This window comes from Syngnathoides biaculeatus, chromosome 10, assembly GCF_019802595.1.
Source record: "Syngnathoides biaculeatus isolate LvHL_M chromosome 10, ASM1980259v1, whole genome shotgun sequence".
Lineage (NCBI taxonomy): Eukaryota > Metazoa > Chordata > Actinopteri > Syngnathiformes > Syngnathidae > Syngnathoides > Syngnathoides biaculeatus.
Genome location: NC_084649.1, coordinates 3,332,797 through 3,351,666, shown reverse-complemented (window position 1 = coordinate 3,351,666; position 18,870 = coordinate 3,332,797). Strand labels below are relative to the sequence as shown.

General features: G+C 42.1%; 1 protein-coding gene across 12 annotated transcripts in view; it reads right to left on the bottom strand.

The window, feature by feature from the left end:
* Window positions 1-18,870, bottom strand: part of foxp1b (forkhead box P1b) — a 263,881-nt gene that overhangs the window by 173,839 nt on the left and 71,172 nt on the right. The window contains exon 1 of one of the 12 annotated variants that reach the window (XM_061831374.1): window positions 403-533. The exons of the other annotated variants lie outside the window; for them this stretch is intronic. The gene's annotated coding sequence lies outside the window, so the exon portion shown is untranslated. Of the gene's footprint in view, window positions 1-402; window positions 534-18,870 lie in introns of those variants that run through there. 12 annotated transcript variants of the gene reach the window in all.

The following is an 18,870-nucleotide window of genomic DNA, read 5'->3' as shown; positions in this document are numbered from 1 at the left end:
TACTGGACTGATATGGGTGTTTGGGCATGTAAAAGTTAGTGAATGCGAACAGATTTTTATTTATTTATGATATTCACAGGTGTGCATGTAAATGATGCACTCCTATGGAAACAACAGAAGGGAGTTTTTGTTGCCATGAGAGTCGAACATATTCACCAGAAAATGGCAGATTATCCAAATCAACTACAGTGCATGACGGAGCAACCAGGATTTATTGCCAGTCTGAACCCGTGGGTATTGAAGGTTGCCTACTTACAATTCCAGGAACATTATCGGCAGTGACTAAATTATTCACAACATGAGTAAGAGCTATTAAAAAAAAAAAAACAATATTTCTCCTAATCAGCCCAGCTTTTTGCCATTTACATTCATCCATCCATTTACTTCATTACTTATCCTCACAAGGGTCACGGGAGTGCTGGAACCTATCCCAGCTGACATCAAGCAGAAGGAAGTGGAGACCCCGACTGGACATCCCGGAGAAAACACATGCAGGCACGGGGAGAACATGCAAACTTCACACAGGTGGGCCGGGATTGAACCAGAGTCCTCATAATTGTAAGACCAACGTTTTACAGCTGCTCCTGCGTGTCGCCCTACTAAAAGCAGCCTTTGTCCAACCAATGCTTGTTCAAACAAAGTCCCATTCTGGAAAATTGTTATATTTTCAAGTAAATGCAACATACTCCTGATAAACAGCTTGTGAGATGGTGTTGGGAAATTTTTCGCGTGCCACTTACTGCTGTGTGTCAAAGATTCGTGACACCTTTCCTGATTCAGAGGGCCAAGAGTACACAGGATTTAAATGGTCTACATCCTAATTTAGTTTTTCTTTGTGTAAATGTTGATCTAAATTTTTGTATATGAAGTAAACAGACACCACAGAAGTAGAATCATATAATTTTTATTGAACTGTATACTTATATGTTGTATAAATATATTCGATAACATCAGCACAGAATTATTTGGTCTCTCAATATCAGTACTTTGAGAACACCTGAGGTTGAAATACATATTGCAGTATTCTCTCTGCTGTCGGAAAGATGTATTCCGTCATGAATAGGCATTTCAGTCTGCCAAATTTTGGAATGGACCAAAGATGGAGATTCAGCATCTGCTCGTTCGATGTCAACCTCTTGTGCAGAAGATGCTTCCTGCAACATTTGTAATTAATAGAAAAATAAGGTTAAAGTTTATAACATTAAAAAAACGTATTCCTAAAACAGTGGCCGAGCTGGTAAAGCGTTGGCCTCACAGTTCTGAGGACCCAGTTCGATCCCGGCCCTGCCTGTTTGTTTGCATGTTCTAACCGTGCCTCCGTTGGTTTTCACCGAGCATTCTGGTGTCCTGACACATCCCATAAACATGCATTAATTGGTGACTCTAAATTGCACCAAGGTGTGATTGTGAATGCCACTGTTGTCTGTCTCCATGTGGCCTGAGATTAGCTGGCCACCAGTTCAGGGTGTACCCTGCCTCCTGCCAGTTGAAAGCTGGGATAGGCTGCAACACTCTCCGCGACCCTCATGAGGATAAGCGGGAAAGAAAATGGATGGATGGATGGATGTATTGAAGAAGCACAGGTTTATTTCATTCTATTTAATGGTTCACAAATTGTTTTTGATAAGTTGCAAACTGGTGACCTGTGAGTGACTTGTGTGTAATCTTTTCCTTCCGGCTTGTCCCGTTAGGGGTCGCCACAGCGTGTCATCTTTTTCCATCTTAGCCTATCTTCTGCATCTTCCTCTCTAACCCCAACTGCCCTCATGTCTTCCCTCACCACATCCATAAACCTTCTCTTTGGTCTTCCTCTCGCTTTTTTGCCTGGCAGCTCCATCCTCAGCACCCTTCCACCAATATACTCACTCTCTCGCCTCTGAACATGTCCAAACCATCAAAGTTTGCTCTTTCGAATCTTATCTCCAAAACATCCAACTTTGGCTATCCCTCTAATGAGCTCATTTCTAATCCTATCCAACCTGCTCACTCCGAGCAAGAAGCTCAACATCTTCATTTCTGCCACCTCCAGTTCTACTTCCTGTTGTTTCTTCAGTGCCACCTTCTCTAATCCGTACATCATGGGCGGCCTCACCACTGTTTTGTAAACTTTGCCCTTTGTCCTAGCAGAGACTCTTCTGTCACATAACACACAGGACACCTTTCGCCAGCTGTTCCAACCTGCTTGGACCCGTTTCTTCACTTCCTTAACACACTCACCATTGCTCTGGATTGTTGATCCTAAATATTTGAAGTCGTCCACCCTCGCTATCTCTGCTCTCTGTAGCCTCACTCTTCCCCCTCCACCTCTCTCATTCACGCACATATATTCTGTTTTACTTCGGCTAATCTTCATTCCTCTCCTTTCCAGTGCATGTCTCCATCTTTCTAATTGTTCCTCTGCATGCTCCCTGCTTTCACTGCATATCACAATATCATCTGCGAAAATCATGGTCCAAGGGGATTCCAGTCTAACCTCATCTGTCACCTTATCCATTACCACTGCAAACAGGAAGGTGCTCAGAGCTGATCCCCGATGCAGTCCCACTTCCACCTTAAATTCTTCTGTCACACCAAAGCACACCTCACCATTGTTCTGCTGCCATCATACATGTCCTGTACAATTTTAACATACTTCTCTGCCACACCAGACTTACGCATGCAGTACCACAGTTCCTCTCTTGGTACTCTGTCATGGGCTTTCTCTAGATCCACAAAGACACAATGTAGCTCCTTCTGACCTCTGTACTTTTCCACGAGCATCCTCAAGGCAAATAATGCATCTGTGGTACTCTTTCTAGTCATGAAACCATACTGTTGCTCGCAGATACTTACTTCTGTCCTGAGTCTAGCTTCCACTACTCTTTCCCATATCTTCATTGTGTGGCTCATCAACTTTATTCTTCTATAATTCCCACAGCTCAGAACATCACCTTTGTTCTTAAAAATGGGAACTAGAACACTTTTCCTCCATTCTTAAGGCATCTTTTCGCTCGCTAGTATTCTGTTGAATAAGTTGGTCCAAAAACTCCACAGCCATCTCTCCAAATTGCTTCCATACCTCCACCAGTATGTCATCAGGACCAACTGCCTTTCCATTTTTCATCCTTTGTAGTGCCTTTACCTGTACCTTGACTTCCCCTTTACTCATCATTGCCACTTCCTGGTCCTTCACACTTGCCTCTTCAACTCTTCCTTCTCTCTCATTTTCTTCATTCATCAACTTCTCAAAGTATTCTTTCCATCTATTTAGCACACTACTGGCACCAGTCAACACATTTCCATCTCTATCCTTAATCACCCTTACCTGCTGCACATCCTTCCCATCTCTATCCCTCTGTCTGGCCAACCTGTAGAGATACTTTTCTCCTTCTTTCATATCCAACCTGGTGTACATGTCTTCATATGCCTCTTCTTTAGCCTTTGCCACCTCTACCTTTGCCCTACGTCGCATCTCGATGTACTCCTTTCGCCTCTCCTCAGTCCTCTCAGTGTCCCACTTCTTCTTCGCTAATCTCTTTCCTTGTATGACTCCCTGTATTTTGGAGTTCCACCACCAAGTCTCTTCTCCCCTTTCCTACCAGAAGACACACCAAGTACTCTCCTGCCTGTCTCTCTGATTACCTTGGCTGTCGTAGTCCAGTCTTCCGGGAGCTTCTGGTGTCCATCAAGAGCCTGTCTCACCTCTTTCCGAAAGGCCGCACAACATTCTTCCTTTCTCAGCTTCCACCACATGGTTCTCTGCTCTACCTTTGTCTTCTTAATCTTCCTACCCACCACCAGAATCATCCTACATACTACCATCCTATGCTGTCGAGCTACACTCTCCCCTACCACTACTTTACAGTCAGTAACCTCCTTCAGATTACATCGTCTGCACAAAATATAATCTATCTGCGTGGTTCTACCGCCGCTCTTGTAGGTCATTATATGTTCCTCCCTCTTCTGGAAATAAGTGTTCACTTCAGCCATCTCCATCCTTTTTGCAAAGTCCACCACCATCTGTCCCTCAAAGTTCCTTTCCTGGATGCCGTACTTACCCATCACTTCTTCATCGCCCCTGTTTCCTTTACCAATATGTCCATTACAATCTGCACAATCACAACTCTCTCTCTCTCTGGGATGGTCAGGACTACTTCGTCTAGTTCCTTCCAGAATTTCTCTTTCAACTCGAGGTCACATCCTACCTGTGGGGCATAGCCGCTGACCACATTATACATTACACCCTCAATTTAAAATTTCAGCCTCATCACTCGATCTGATACTCTTTTCCCCTCCACGACATTCTTCGCCAGCCCTTCCTTTAAAATAACCCCTACTCCATTTCACTTCCCATCTACTCCGTGGTAGAATAATTTAAACCCTGCTCCTAAACTTCTAGCCTTACTACCTTTCCACCTGCTCTCTTGGATGCACAGTACATCAACCTTTGTGACTTGTATGTAATACTGCTTGTTTTAATGTTATGTAATAGTTTATTAAAATAAAAAATCTGCAACAAAAGTAATAAATAAAATAAAACAAAAAGGTTTGTATCTGTTATCCATTTTCTTAGCCAATTATTCTCACGAGGGTCGCAGGAGTGCTGGAGCCTATCCCAGCTTTCAATGGGCAAGAGGCAGGGTTCGGGTTAGGTTAGGAACTGATTGCCAACCAATTACAGGGCACATGGAGACAAACAGCCGCACTCAAAATCACATATAGGGGCAATTTAGAGTCTCCAATTAATGTTTTTGGGGCGTGGGAGGAAACCCACGAAGGCATGGAGAGAACATGCAAACTCCACACATGGAGGGCTGGGATTGAACACGGGTTCTCAGTACTGTGAGAGCTGCTCCACCGTGCCGCCATTTGTACACATTATCCTGTTTTTCTAGTTGTGAATGGTCAGAGTATGTGCTGCAATAAAATATTTTTTGCTAAATATGACGTGCTTTGATCATTCAACCATGTAAAGGGAAATAAAAGATTATCAACATACCTCCGCAACTTGTCTTTTAACAAAACTCTCTTTGCAGTTTTGGTCCTTTGTGTGGCGCGACTGAGCTTGTCGACGCGTGTCCAGGTTCAGGTGAAATGTTCACTGCATGTGGCAGTGTTGATCGGGTTTGGTAAAACTACCTGTCTTCGTTTGCACAAAGCTTACCTAACGTCTAATGAGCCTTGGAGCTTTGAGAAAATAATGCACACTGTGACCAGAATTATTCGAATTGCTACAAAACTGAACCACACACGTGTTCCCTTTTGTTATGGATTGGTTTTAGCTTACAATCACTGAAGAATTCTCGAAAAAAACCGAGTCTCCGTGCTCATGTCAGTCGCACCACCGGTCTGCCTTGAGTGACGTCAGAGGCTCCGAACCCGAAATGAGTCGTTTTTCAGGTGATGGAAACTAGGTCAAAGTTCACTGAACAAAAACATATTTTTGGAAAAAAAACATCTAACAGGATATGTATTTTATGGTACAGTTGAACATATATTTTCATATAAATAAGATCATTTGCACTAGAAATTACACATTACAATCTCTTTAAGGCCCTGAGTGGTCTCTTTGACCACTGTCAGCAACATCAGATGTGTGCAATGTGGTCAGCTTGGCATCATTCAAGTTACATTGCTAACTAAGGAATGGGTGGTGACATCACATAAGGACGCTGTCACTGGAAACCACATTGATGGCCTGGGTAAGAACTGTAACATCTGTAACTATGAGTGTACCCCTTTAAGAGCGGAGGTGGGCAGCGTAAGGTTAACTAGGCGGGAGAGTGAGTGTAGCAGAGAGTTTTGTGTGCTGCCGAAGTGTTCAGTAACAAAGCGACCAACCCAGTAGTGACTCCTTTTCGTTTTTTACAGTACGCATGTGAATTGTGCCATTGAATGTAGCAACCAGTTCCCTCTCACTAACTGAATCACATTACAAAACTAAATAGTTGTATGTTATATTTTGAACCCAGGTTGGATTTCTTTTTTGTGTGTGCAATGCAGAATGTCGTACGATTCGTCACTTTAAACTGTTCCCTTTGCACAATTGTCATTGCACTGGTCTATTATGTGAACTGCGAATGGGTAAAGGCGATCTGTACTGGCACTCTGTACTAGCTTAACACAATGTGGGACGTTGACGCACTCTCTCCGTTCCAAATGACTCTTATAAGGAAGAGTTCCTATAATCAAAAATGTCTCCTGTTCTTTGTTCTAGTTACTTTGTTGTTCTTTCTTCTGAATGTCGTATCAGGGCCACACCGACTGCAGGAGAAAAATTCCTTGTGTATTTTTACACGGACAATAAAGCTGATTCTGATTCCGTTGTCTATCCACAGAGACCACATCAGCAGTCCAAAATTGTGAACACGTGCGGCTCAGAGGGAACATTGGTTATTGCAGTATATAATAGAACAGGATAAACATCAGAATCAGGAATCAGAATGAAATAAAGTGAAATGAAATAAACCTGTGCTTCTTCAATACATCCATCCGTGTCCCTTTATCAATACCGATTTGTTCAGGTGTTGGAACAGGCTGTATGGTTGCCACTAACCCAGGTTTTAACATTTAAAACCCATCTCAGATATGAGTTCATCAGTAAAAGACTCCAAGGTGAAATGTTCACTGCATATGACAGAGAGCTAACCCGTTTTGAAAAATTTAGACCTCTTCATTTGCACAAACCTTACCCACTTTCTTCTGAGGATTGGGTCTTTTGGAAAATAATGTAAACTATGACCAGAATAACTAATTGCTACAAAACTGAACCACACACCTCTTCACCATTTTTACGGATTGGTTTTAGCTCACAATCACTGAGGAATTCTCGAAACGAATGGATTTTTCTATGGCGTAAACAAGGGAGGCTCCAGGTTAATGCTTGTCCCACAACAACAGGTCTCCTAGTTGTGACGTCAGAGGTAAGGTACAGGAAAGGAAGTGTTTTTAAGGTACAGGAAACTAGGTCAAAGTTCGTGGACTTAAATTAACACTCATGTTTTTTGGTAAAAACATCGAACAAGATGTGCATTTTACGTTACAGTTGAACATATATTTTTGTTTAGAGAAGATAATTTGCGTTAGATTTTTGACATTACAAACTCTTTAAGAAGGGGAACCGGAGGGTGTGTTACAACTATAGGGGGATCACACTCTTTAGTCTATTCAGGGGTCCAGGAGAGGAGGGTTAGTCGGAAGTTGAATCTTAGAACCAGGAGGAGCAATGTGGTTTTCATCCTGGCCGGGGAACAGTGGACCAACTCTACACCCTCGGCCGGATCCCCGAGGGTGCATGGGAGTCCAACCAGTCTACATATGTTTTGTGGACTTGGAAAAGGCGTTCGACCATGTCCCTCGGGGAGTCTTGTGGGGGGTTCTTTGGGAGTATGGGGTACCAAACTCACTGGAATGGTTCGTAGCCGAGTATGTAGTGGCTGGAATGAGAATCAGCACCTCCAAATCGGAGACCATGGTCCTCAGTCGGAAAAGCATGGTGGCCCCTTTCCGGGTTGGGGTTAGATCCTGCCCCAAGAAGAGGAGTTCATGTAACTTGGGGTCTTGTTCACAAGTAAGGTAAGACAGGACTCTCCCTTAGAAATACGGTGAGAAGCTCAGTCATCCGGGAGAGGATCAGTATCGACTCGCTGCTCCTCTGCATTGAGAGGAGCCAAATGAGGTGGCTGGGGAATCTGATCTGGATGCCTACAAGACTCCTCCCTGGTGAGGTGTTCCGGGCATGTGCCACCAGAAAGAGACCCTGAGGACGACCTAGGACATGCTGGAGATACTATATCTCTCAGCTGGTCTGGGAACGCCTTGGGATTCTTCCCGAAGAGCTGGAAGAAGTGGCGGGGGAAAGGGAAGTCTCTGTATCCCTGCTGAAGCTACTTCCCCCGTGACCCGACCCGGAGAAGTGGTAGAAAATTGATGGATGGATCGCTGGATGGAAGGATTGACGGATGGATTAAATCTCCAGATCTGTATTAAAGTTGCAGTGTGTAGTGTTGAAGCTAGCAAGAATAGAATGTTGCCTCAATCACTACGCCCTCCCTCTCCCCTCTGGCCGAATCCACACTCCTCGTAGGCGTATACGTGCAAAAGCCCAGTGGTCATTTTGGAGCACCATCTTTGCAATTTTCAATGTCTTGTAAGAAAATATAAACGTGTTTTCATATTGAATCAAAGTGGAAAACTATCTCATTGAGGCAGCATGTTGATGCGACTGGTAAGACAATCAGCCTTATAGTTCTAAGGATGTATTGATGTGTGGAATTACAGATATAGGGTAACATTCATGTTGTAACATTGAATGGAATGCAGAATATTTTTTATTCTGTTCCATACTATATTGTAATAACTGTTCTTGACGTCATTTTGAAAATATAAAAGGAAGCATCAGACAACAGAGCAGTGAGAAATGAGGAAAGCAAACATGCTATTAGGTTTCAAAGACAAAAAGGCGCGACATGCATTCCATTGTTGAAGCCAATTAATGGACAATAATAACAACAGACGGCTCAAAAGCAGCCAACTTGTGCAGGAGCACCGAGACCCTGGTGAACAGATCATGAAACGCGAGAGTACTGTTAGGGGGTGAAGGGAAGTACGGTTTCTTGCACACAACACACAAGCAAAACATACGGCTGCATACACTCACACACTAGATGTGAATTTCTTCATGGACAAGTTAATATGCACACTGCTCTATACACCCCTATGTGTGCCTCATGCCTTTGCACCTCCCGATGGCAAGACAAACACGTCAGTTTTTTGATGATGATGTCTGGTCTGCAAAAATGAAGGCATATGTTACACACAAGTCAAACAACCTCCTGAAATGGATTACCGTAATTTCTCATGTATAATCTACACCCATGTATAACAAGCACCTTTAAAATTGACCCAAAAAATTCTGGAAAAGCCTTCTATGTATATATGCATTTTTACAATGCATGACTTTGCTTCTCCCCATATGATCAAAACATGAAGTATTATCTGTACCTGTATGAAGTAGCAGGGGAAAGGGAACTCTGGGTATCCCTGCTAAAGCTACTGCCCACGCGACCCGACCCAGAGTAACGGTAGAAAATGGATGGATGTTTTTTTTAAAGAATTATTCTACAGTTAAACACTTCATTTACACATATAATACTTTATTGACTTGCTCTTATTTTGAAATTCACAGCCCTACTTGTATCCACAATTAAACAAAGTTGTCCTCATATGCTTGATTATCCAATCAGAATTTGTAAGTTGTGTAATATTGTTCAAAGAAAACATGAAGGACCGATGATAAAGTAATGATGGCCAGTTCAATGATTTAACAAATATTTTCTGTTATGAGGTGCAAGGCCAATTGAGTCAGATTGAAATGTATTCTGAAATTCCTTTTCTTTTCCAAGTACATGTACAGTGAAGAAAATTAGTATTTCAATACCCTGTTGTATTGCAAGTTCTCACACTTGGAAATCATAGAGTGGTATGAAATTTTCATTGTAGGTGCATGTCCACTGTGTGAGAGATAATCTAAAAAGAATAATCCAGAAAACACAATGTATGATTTTTTTAACAATTTGTGTGATACAGCTGCAAATAAGTATTTGAACACCTGTCTATCAACTAGAATTCTGACCCTCAAGGACCTGTTACTCCACCTTTAAAAGTCCACTTCCACTCCATGTATTATCCTGAATCAGATGCAACTGTGTGAGGTCGTTAGCTGCATAAAGACACCTGTCCACCCCATAGAATCAGTAAGACTCAAACTTGTAACATGGCCAAGACCAAAGAACTGTCCAAAGACACCAGAGACAAAATTGTAGAACTCCACACAACTGGAAAGGGCTACGGAGAAATTGCCAAGCAACTTGGTGAAAAAAGGTCCACTGTTGGAGCAATCATTAAAAAATGGAAGAAGCTAAACATGATGGTCAATCTCAATCGGAGTGGAGCCCCATGCAAGATATCACTTCGTGGGGCCTCAATGATTCTTAGAAAGGTGAGTAATCAGCCCAGGACTACACAACAGGACTTGGTCAATGACCTGAAAAGAGCTGGGACCACCATTTCCAAGGTGACTGTTGGTAATACACTAAGACATCATGGTTTGAAATCATGCATGACATAGAAGGTTCCCCTGCTTAAACCAGCACATGTCAAAGCCCGTCTTAAGCTTGTCAATGATACAGAGGAGTAATGGGAGAAGGTTTTGTGGTAAGATGAGACCAAAATGGAACTTTCGTATTTCCACTAACTGTGTTTGGAGGAAGATGAGTGATAAGTTCCATCCCAAGAATACCATCCCCATTGTTAAGCATGGGGGTGGTAGCATCATGCTTGGTGGTGTTTTTCTGCACATGGGACAGGATGACTGCACTGTATTAAGGAGAGGATGACCGCGGCCATGCATTGTGAGATTTTGGGGGAAAACCTCTTTATCTCGTGCAGAGCATTGAAGATGGGTGGTGGCTGGGTCTTTCAAAATGACAATGACCCGAAGCACACAGTCAGGAAAACCAAGGAGTGGCTCCATAAGAAGCATATCAAGGTTCTGGAGTGGCCTAGCCAGTTTCCAGACCTAAAACCAATAGAAAATCTTTGGAGGGAGCTGAAACTCCGTGTTTCTCAACAACAGCCCAGAGAAGATCTGTGTGGAGGCGTGGGCCAAAGTCCCTCCTGCAGTGTGTACAAACCTGGTGAACAACTACAGGAAACATTTGACTTCTGTAATTGCAGACAAAGACTACAGTACCAAATATTAACATAGTTTTTCTCAGGAGTTCAAATACTTATTTGCAGCTGCATCACAAAAATGTTTTTTAAAAAAAATCATACGCTGCAATTTCTGGATTTTTTTTTTTAGATTATCTCTCTCACAATAGACATGCACCTGTGATGAAAATTTCAGACCCCTCCATGATTTCTAAGTGGGAGAACCTGCAATATAGCAGTGTGTTCAAACATTTTCTTCACTGTATGTACTTATCCCATGTTCTACAAAGAGTTTTTCATCAAATAATCACAGACAAGCAGATATAAAGACGGAAGACCTCAACGACAGGCTTCATTCACAGATTTCCCATATCAGCTAGACAGGCAAGAGAGGTTGTTGTAAGTCAAAACAAAATGAATTATCTGTGTCTTGTCAAGAGATGTCTGCATATATTAGGATGAAAGATATGCTCACTTTCAAAAGAATGGATACGTCTAAAGCATAATTATCTCCCTATACGCCCCTATCACCAATAGTAGTATTAACTGTTTCGACTTGACAAAGCTTTTTTTGGTCTTTTCTGGCTCAAACGTGTTTAAGATGAGTTCATTAAAAGGTAAGAATTTATAGAGTTCCTAGTAGAGTCAATTTCAAAGACACAAAGTAAAAGGTTATGTGCAGAGCATGCATTCTTGCCATTCATCTTTTATAGGTAGCTACAAATTCTAAAGGCTTACTCACACACCAAGCAACACTGCTGAACCGGACTGAACTGACACAGACTGGATATGGTTTGGCAACTGGTTTCATGACTGCCGATCACTCTGCCACTGGTTTTGCAACGATACATAATTTGAAACGCCAGTGCACATCGTCCCAACATTGTGGATTACAGCCAATCAAAATGCACAGAAGCTTCACCCAATGGCTGCCATGTGTATGCTCAAGGTACATACCTCCCTGGCTGCATTCAAATGAGAGTTCAAAGTCAGTGAGACTTAAATATCCACAGTCTCGTCCACATCCTCTCTCATAACTCGCTTCTTCATTAATCTTTTTTATGGTTGAACAAATATGATCAAACAAAACATCAGCATCAAACACCTGTACAGGTTCACTGTTCAGGGCATCCATATATCCAGTGGTTCAATGTGTAAGGAGGTCAGTCAATAAATGTCCTTTTTATGCAATGAGCTGGTCCAATCAGGTTAGAGTGCATTGCACAGGAGGCAGCAGGCCTAAGTGACACACACTAAAATGAATGAAACGGAGTAACAAATTAAAACATTTTTGATTTCATACAGTATTTTAGTGTTATTAGTCCCGTTCAAAGGATAGCATAAGAGTACTATAATGAACAAAAAAAATCATCTGACACGTCAAGATTTAATTAGTTTTTGAGAAATAATTGCCATTAGTGAATCTCATCAAGTAAGGTTGAGGTATTTTTTTTATGGGCAAAAAACAAAAAATCTTGGTTTTGGACAATGAGCAGACAAAAGGTTCTCAAACAGGAACTGACAGACCCTCGGCCATTTTAGTGCACTGACACCAAGGTCGAGTTAATTAGACTATTGTCATTTTAATCAGGGCAGCTCAGTGGCCATCACTTACAAAAAGAGCCGGAGGACTTAAAGTGGCTGAGGGATTGTTGGGTATGTGTGTAAATGTACTCTGTGCTTGTGTGTGTTGGGCCTGGGATGTCACTAATCTATGGGTTATGAAATACAGTCTGGTTTTCTTACATGCTTACAGCATTAATGAACTGGAGAAGCAGAAAAGAAACAAAGAAGCCTGGAGGATTATCAGGGGACACTACACTACTCGCCTCTGCTCTACTCCTGTCTCTGATCATTTGAAAATAATTTCAATATCAAATATTTGAAATAATTTGCTTTTCCCAGAATATCGGATTTTTAATTGGAATTCTTTCATGTCAATGTTATTGAAGTTCTCACTGCCATCATCATTGGAAAAAAATAGTTACTTCAAGGTGCTTGCCTATACTACATCTAAGGTATAATTTTATGATATTTTATTATATTTTGAACTCATTAAACCCCTTGCCAAACAGGTCTCCTGTCTTTCCAGATGTACTCCAGCAATCCTCCAATGAGTACTCCTCCCACGCCCACAGCCTCCTACCAACCTCTTGAGCTTGACACGTTACCTCCTCTTTACCTCCCACCAGACTATAAGAGCCAATAAAACTTCATAAAATGTGTTAAAACCCCATGAAACGTCAACACCGATTCAACCAACAGTTATGTATTTACTGTGGTCAGCCAGGTGACTTCCTCACCACTTGCACCCTCAAACTAAAAAGGCAGGATTCCCCACAATCCAAGAGCCTTGTGGTGGACAAAACCAAGTTCTCTTCCAGTTCTCCCTCGCATATGCGCATGAAGCCTTGGCTCCAACGGTATTATCCCGGTCTTGGCTTGCATCGACTCCAGCGCTAAGGACAGCTTCATTCATGAGGGCTTAAGGAGTCAGCTCCAGCTCTCCCTTTAGCTCCTCCCGTCCCCTAAAAATTTTACGGCCCTGGACAGACGGCTCATCTCTTCTGTCACCTACCAGGCAGGACCACTAGCTCTACTTATCTCAGGAAATCACCGCAAAAAGCTCCAGCTGTGTGTCAATTCTTGCCCAGACACTCTCCTAGTCTTTGGCATCTCCTGCCTCGAGCAACAAAACCCACAACCTGGAGAGCGATTGGACCCACTTGTCAGTCACTGGTTGGAGTCCCTTCTGCCAGCCCCACTGTCTTTTCTCGGCTGTCCTGCTCTCTGGCATTCCTCAGCCACTGGTTGCCCCAGTTCATCTCTACTGGGTAAAGTAAGTATCTTTCGGCTTGTCCCTTTCGGGGTCGCCACAGCGTGTCATCTCAGATGAACGCACATATATGTTTGGCACAATTTTTACGCCGGATGCCCTTCCTGACGCAACCTTTCTCAGGGAGTGGAGGCCCCAGTGGGATACGAACCCACAACCCCTGGTTTACCAAACCAGTGCTCTTACCGCTGAGCTACAGGGCCTCTCATCTCTACTGGGTATCACAAGAATATATCAGAATACTTCTCCAGGTAGTCTTGCAATCTTTAATGTCCATTGATTTACAACATCCACACAATTTATGCTCCTGACCCGCAGGCTCCTCTGCATTTTTTTTTTCAGTCTATAAATTGTAAAAATGAACAAACACACAAGTTTTGTCATTGTTTACATTTGACTCAGAGGTAGTTAATCACTTTCTATCACCCTGAAGTATTCTGGCACCTATTGATCCAGATATATTTAACGGGCCAATAGTTGCTCCTAATACATGGAAAAAATAAAACACTTTCAAACATATAGGAAATCTCTCCCGGGTAAGAGATGAATATACCAGAAGACTTCTTCCCGGTGTTAAGTTAGAATCTTGCCATCTCACCCTTGGCATTCCCCCCACTCCCCTAACGCCATTACTGTGAAAAACAAAGCTAAACTACTTTTCAGAGAGCCTTCCTTTGAATCTCTCTGCGACACAAAGTTGGACCTGGATAACGCCTACGATTTTATCCGCATTAATACACCTCTCAGACATTTTAAGTAACTTCTCCATGTGTATTAACTAACAGGCTCTTCTGTGTTCCATACCTGTTGATGACATCTTCTTCTTCTCTCTCCCTCTTGAAAAAAATCACCACCATGTCCAACAAGTCCTTCACCCCATCCTTAAGAACTGCCTCTTTGTCAAGCTTGAGAAATGTGAATACCACCTTTCCTACAGACAACTACAACCGGACCCAGCCAAAATTCAGGCAGTCATTGACTGGCCCATTTCCTCCACCTGCAAAGAGCTAAAACATTTCCTGGGGTTTGAAAATTTATACCGTAGATTAATCTGTAATTACAGGAAAGTGGAGATCCCTCTGATCAACATCACCTCCACCAGCTCTCCCTTTGAGTGGACCCTGCTGCATCCCAAGCCTTCAAGCACTTAAAAGAACTATTCACTCATGCTCCATCCTGAGACAGCCCATCCCCGACCTCAAATTCACAGTGGAGGTTGACGGCTCAAACACTGGGGTGAAGGAAGTTTTCTCCTAGAAAGACCCTCAATCCTAAAACCTTGATCACTATGCCTTCTTTGCCCCATTGCCTGAGCTCGAGACGAAGGCAGGCAAGGTAGGTACTGGAGACGACCCTTTCCCTGTTAATCATCTGGACCAACAATAAAAGTCTTGCTTATTTCCATTCCCCTAAGTGGTTGAAAGGCTGTAAGGCTTGTTGGTCATCATTCCTTAGTCAGTTCAATTTCAACCTCTCCTTCTGCCCTGGTTCTGTAACGGCAAGCATCTTGCCCTCTCTTGCTTCCATTTCCACCCCTCTCAGCACAAGTGAACCAGACCTCATGCTTCCTTCCTCCTGTTTCGTTGCAGAGGCTACATGGGATATTGAACAGGCGGTAAGGAAGCTCAGAAGATACACCCGGATCCTAAGAACGGACCTCCTAATTGTCTCTCCATGCCCAATTGTTTATGCTCTAAGCTCACCTATCATTCAGCAATGACCCGTGCATCCATTTCATCCACCAACACTTCTGGTGGCTCAGCCTGGCTGAAGATACGTGGGTGTTCATTCTAGCCTTCTCAGTGTCCAGTGTAAAACTTCACATTGACGCCCAGCTGATTTGCTGCGCCCTTTACCTATTCCAAGTCGGCCCACATTTCCCGGGACCTTCTTACCGGTCTACCTCCTACCAAAAGTAATTCCATCATTCTCATGAGCATAGAGCATTTGTCCATTATGTATGCCCTCTGCTTTTTAGACTGCTAATCTGCCTTAATGTATTCAGAATTCATGGCATCCCTGTTGGCTGTCTCAGACCAAGATCCTCATTTCCCCTCCCAGGTCTGGAAGACGTACTATACTAGTAGACTATACTACTATATCCAGTAAGTAGACATTCTTCAAAGACACCATGAACAAAGTTTAAAGATATCGTAGCAGACACGCTTCCCACAACCTGAGGTGTCTCAGTGAAATTAAATTTGACAACATGCTATATTTCCAAGTGTCAATTTATGACTATAGTAATAGTTTTGTAAATGCAGTTTTCAAAATTAATCAATATCTCAGAAGGACTTAATATTAATTTGTACAGAAATCATTATTTGTAAATAATTTAATATCGATCTTAATAATTCAGCAAAAAGGAATGCTGAGTGAAAAATGGGAGATATTGAAAATGAAGACAAAAATGATATATTAAGAAGTATAAACATCTTATGGAAACAAGAAAGCTGTCAGTTGATAATAAGTGCTTTGAAAATGTGTATTGATTCAGACTTGAAGAGTCTCCATGCAGATCTGTGTTTTGTTTCCAAATACATTCAATCTTTTTGAAGTAGGCGGCATGGTGGAGTGACGGGTTAGAGGGTCCTCACAGTTCTGAGGACTGGGTTTCAAATCCCAGCACCAACTATGTGGAGTTTGCCTGCGTGGGTTTTCTCCGGGCACTCCTCTATCCTTCCACATCACTCAAACACGTATTAACTGAAGACTCTAAATTTTCCGTAGGTGTGATTGTGAGTCGAAATGGTTGTTTGTTTACATGTTCCCTACGATTGGCTGGCAACACTTCACTCCACCCTGAAAATAGTTGGGATAGGCTCCAGCCCTCCTACAACCCTTGTGAGGATAAGCAGGTCAGATATTGGATGGATTTTGGAAGATTTTTTTGAAGTGCTGAAAACACTTGCAAAGACAACAATATAGTGCAATGCATCTTTTTCACCATTTGAAATTTCCTTCCCCCTCCCCTAATTTTATAGGCAGGGCTAAAAAAACCAGCCATGTGATATTATGAGGCTAGGGCGTATACTTTCTAGTGAGAATTGCCTTCCCCAGATATATAATAACAAGTGATGTCATTCCATAATGCTATGCTGCTCAGCTGTTAATTGTGGTTCAATTGGTTCCATAACAAGGCCCATTTACCATTCTAGCATACAGTTACCAAGACAACGATGGCTACATCCCAAAAATGCATCTTTACTGGATGCCTCAATCTATCAAACAGCTTGTAGATGGTTTTTTTAAGATCCCAAAAAATAAGTATCTTAAAAGAAAACAACGGAATTACTTTTTTAAAGAAACTCACATGGGGAGCTGAATATCAACACCACCAGCCGCCTCTGCAGCGTGCATTTTACAACGGGTAGTTTTGTAAACTTTCAGCATAGACAACATGGTTTTGTGGGTAATTTGATACCAGTGAATGGGGCAGTGCCAACTGTCTACTCGGGCTTCCTCCTTCCATGCCGCTGTCGTGAGATGTTGTGTTTGGTATTATTTGACTTTATGTCACCAACAACAAGAGTAACTTGTTTTGTGTGCTTATTTGATGATTGCAGTCAACAATAAACATTCCATTTTAAAGTTAAGCCAATTTATGTGATTTTGCTCATATAACCTATCATCCCCCTCAATGAGTTTGAGTCCTTTTGTCGAATCCATTCGACACCTCCACAGCATCTGAGAGCTGAGAGATGGCTCTTATTATTCAAGTTTTGAAGCCTGATTTTATATACTGAGCATTTTGTTTTTAGTTCATTCAAATTTGGTAGGCTTGTTAACATTACTCTTCTGTGGTGTGTTGAATTTACATGCCATTTTGTGGCCCTGCGTAGTGCCACTTTAAACAGTCACTGTAATTGTGGAAGCATATTTTTAAAAATCATTTCATCTTCCAAGTCACACTCATGAATAAAAAATAACAAATGTCATCTGTTCGGTAGTTCATAATTGACATGTGAGTATCTCGGGAGCTGTATGTTATACAACAGTCAGAGCAGCCATTATGTTCCAATTTTTATAGGTATTGTAAAACCGAGAGTATTTTTTTGAAGTGACAAACTTCTCGTTACTTTTAGAGACAGTTTATTCATCAGAAATTTCATTAGTACTTAAGGGATCAGGGTTTTATGAAATACCGATATCATCAAGTTTATTTTGCCTTAACACAAAATACTTCTAGAGTTGGACCTCTGATTACCAGGGTATCTCCTGTGCATGTATTTACATTATTTTATTCTGACCAGATACACATTAAAACAGTCTATCACTGTAGCTGCCTTTTTGTTTTTACTACCTATGCTCAGAACAGCAAACAGACCTGTATGCAAATCCTAAAAGCCATAATGCATTGCATTACTTGTTCGGACATTTGAATGTTCAAATACTGTGTTTTAGATCTCAACATTACCATTTAAATTTGCATATATGTAATGCAACAAAGTAGACAGTTTTGTTTGCCACAAAAAGGTAAACACTAGAAGCCACTGATGTGATTTTTTTTTTTTCCCCCAAACACGCCATGAATTTTATTTGAAACTTGCTGCAGCATATATGTACACTGGGACAGTCCGGCTCAGCTTAATATGTTATGGCCCACATGCATGCTACTTTAAAATTGACAAACCGGATACGGCATGTTTACATTTGTATTGCTTGGCTTGATTACTATCAGTAAAACTTCATCCAAAAATATATGTGCGTGAATAAGAAAGGTGGAGGGGGAAGAGTGAGGCTTTAGGGAGAATAGATAGCGAGGATGGAGGACTTCAAATATTTAGGGCCAACAATGTGAGTGTGGTAAGGAAGTGAAGAAACGGGTCCAAGCAGGTGGGAACAGCTGGCAGAAGGTGTCTGGTGTGTTATGTGACAGAAGAGTCTCTGCAAGGATGAAGGGCAAAGTTTACAAAACAGTAGTGAGGCCAGCCATGATGTACGGATTAGAGACGGTGGCACTGAAGCAACAACAGGAAGCAGAACTGGAGGTAGCAGAAATGAAGATGTTGAAATTCTCGGTCAGAGTGAGCAGGTTGGATAGGATTAGAAATGAGCTCAATAGAGGAACAGCAAAAGTTGGATGTTTTGGAGACAAGATTCGAGAGAGTAGACTTCGATGGTTTGGACATCTTCAGCTGCCAGGCAAAAGAGCGAGAGGAAGACCAAAGAGAAGGTTTATGGATGTGGTGAGGGAAGACATGAGGGCAGTTGGGGTTAGAGAAGAAGATGCAGGAGATAGGCTAAGATTGAAAAAGATGACACGCTGTGGCGACCCGTAACGGGACAAGCCGAAAAGAAAAGAAGAAGAAGTAAAACTTCATCCAAGATTGAATGGAAAG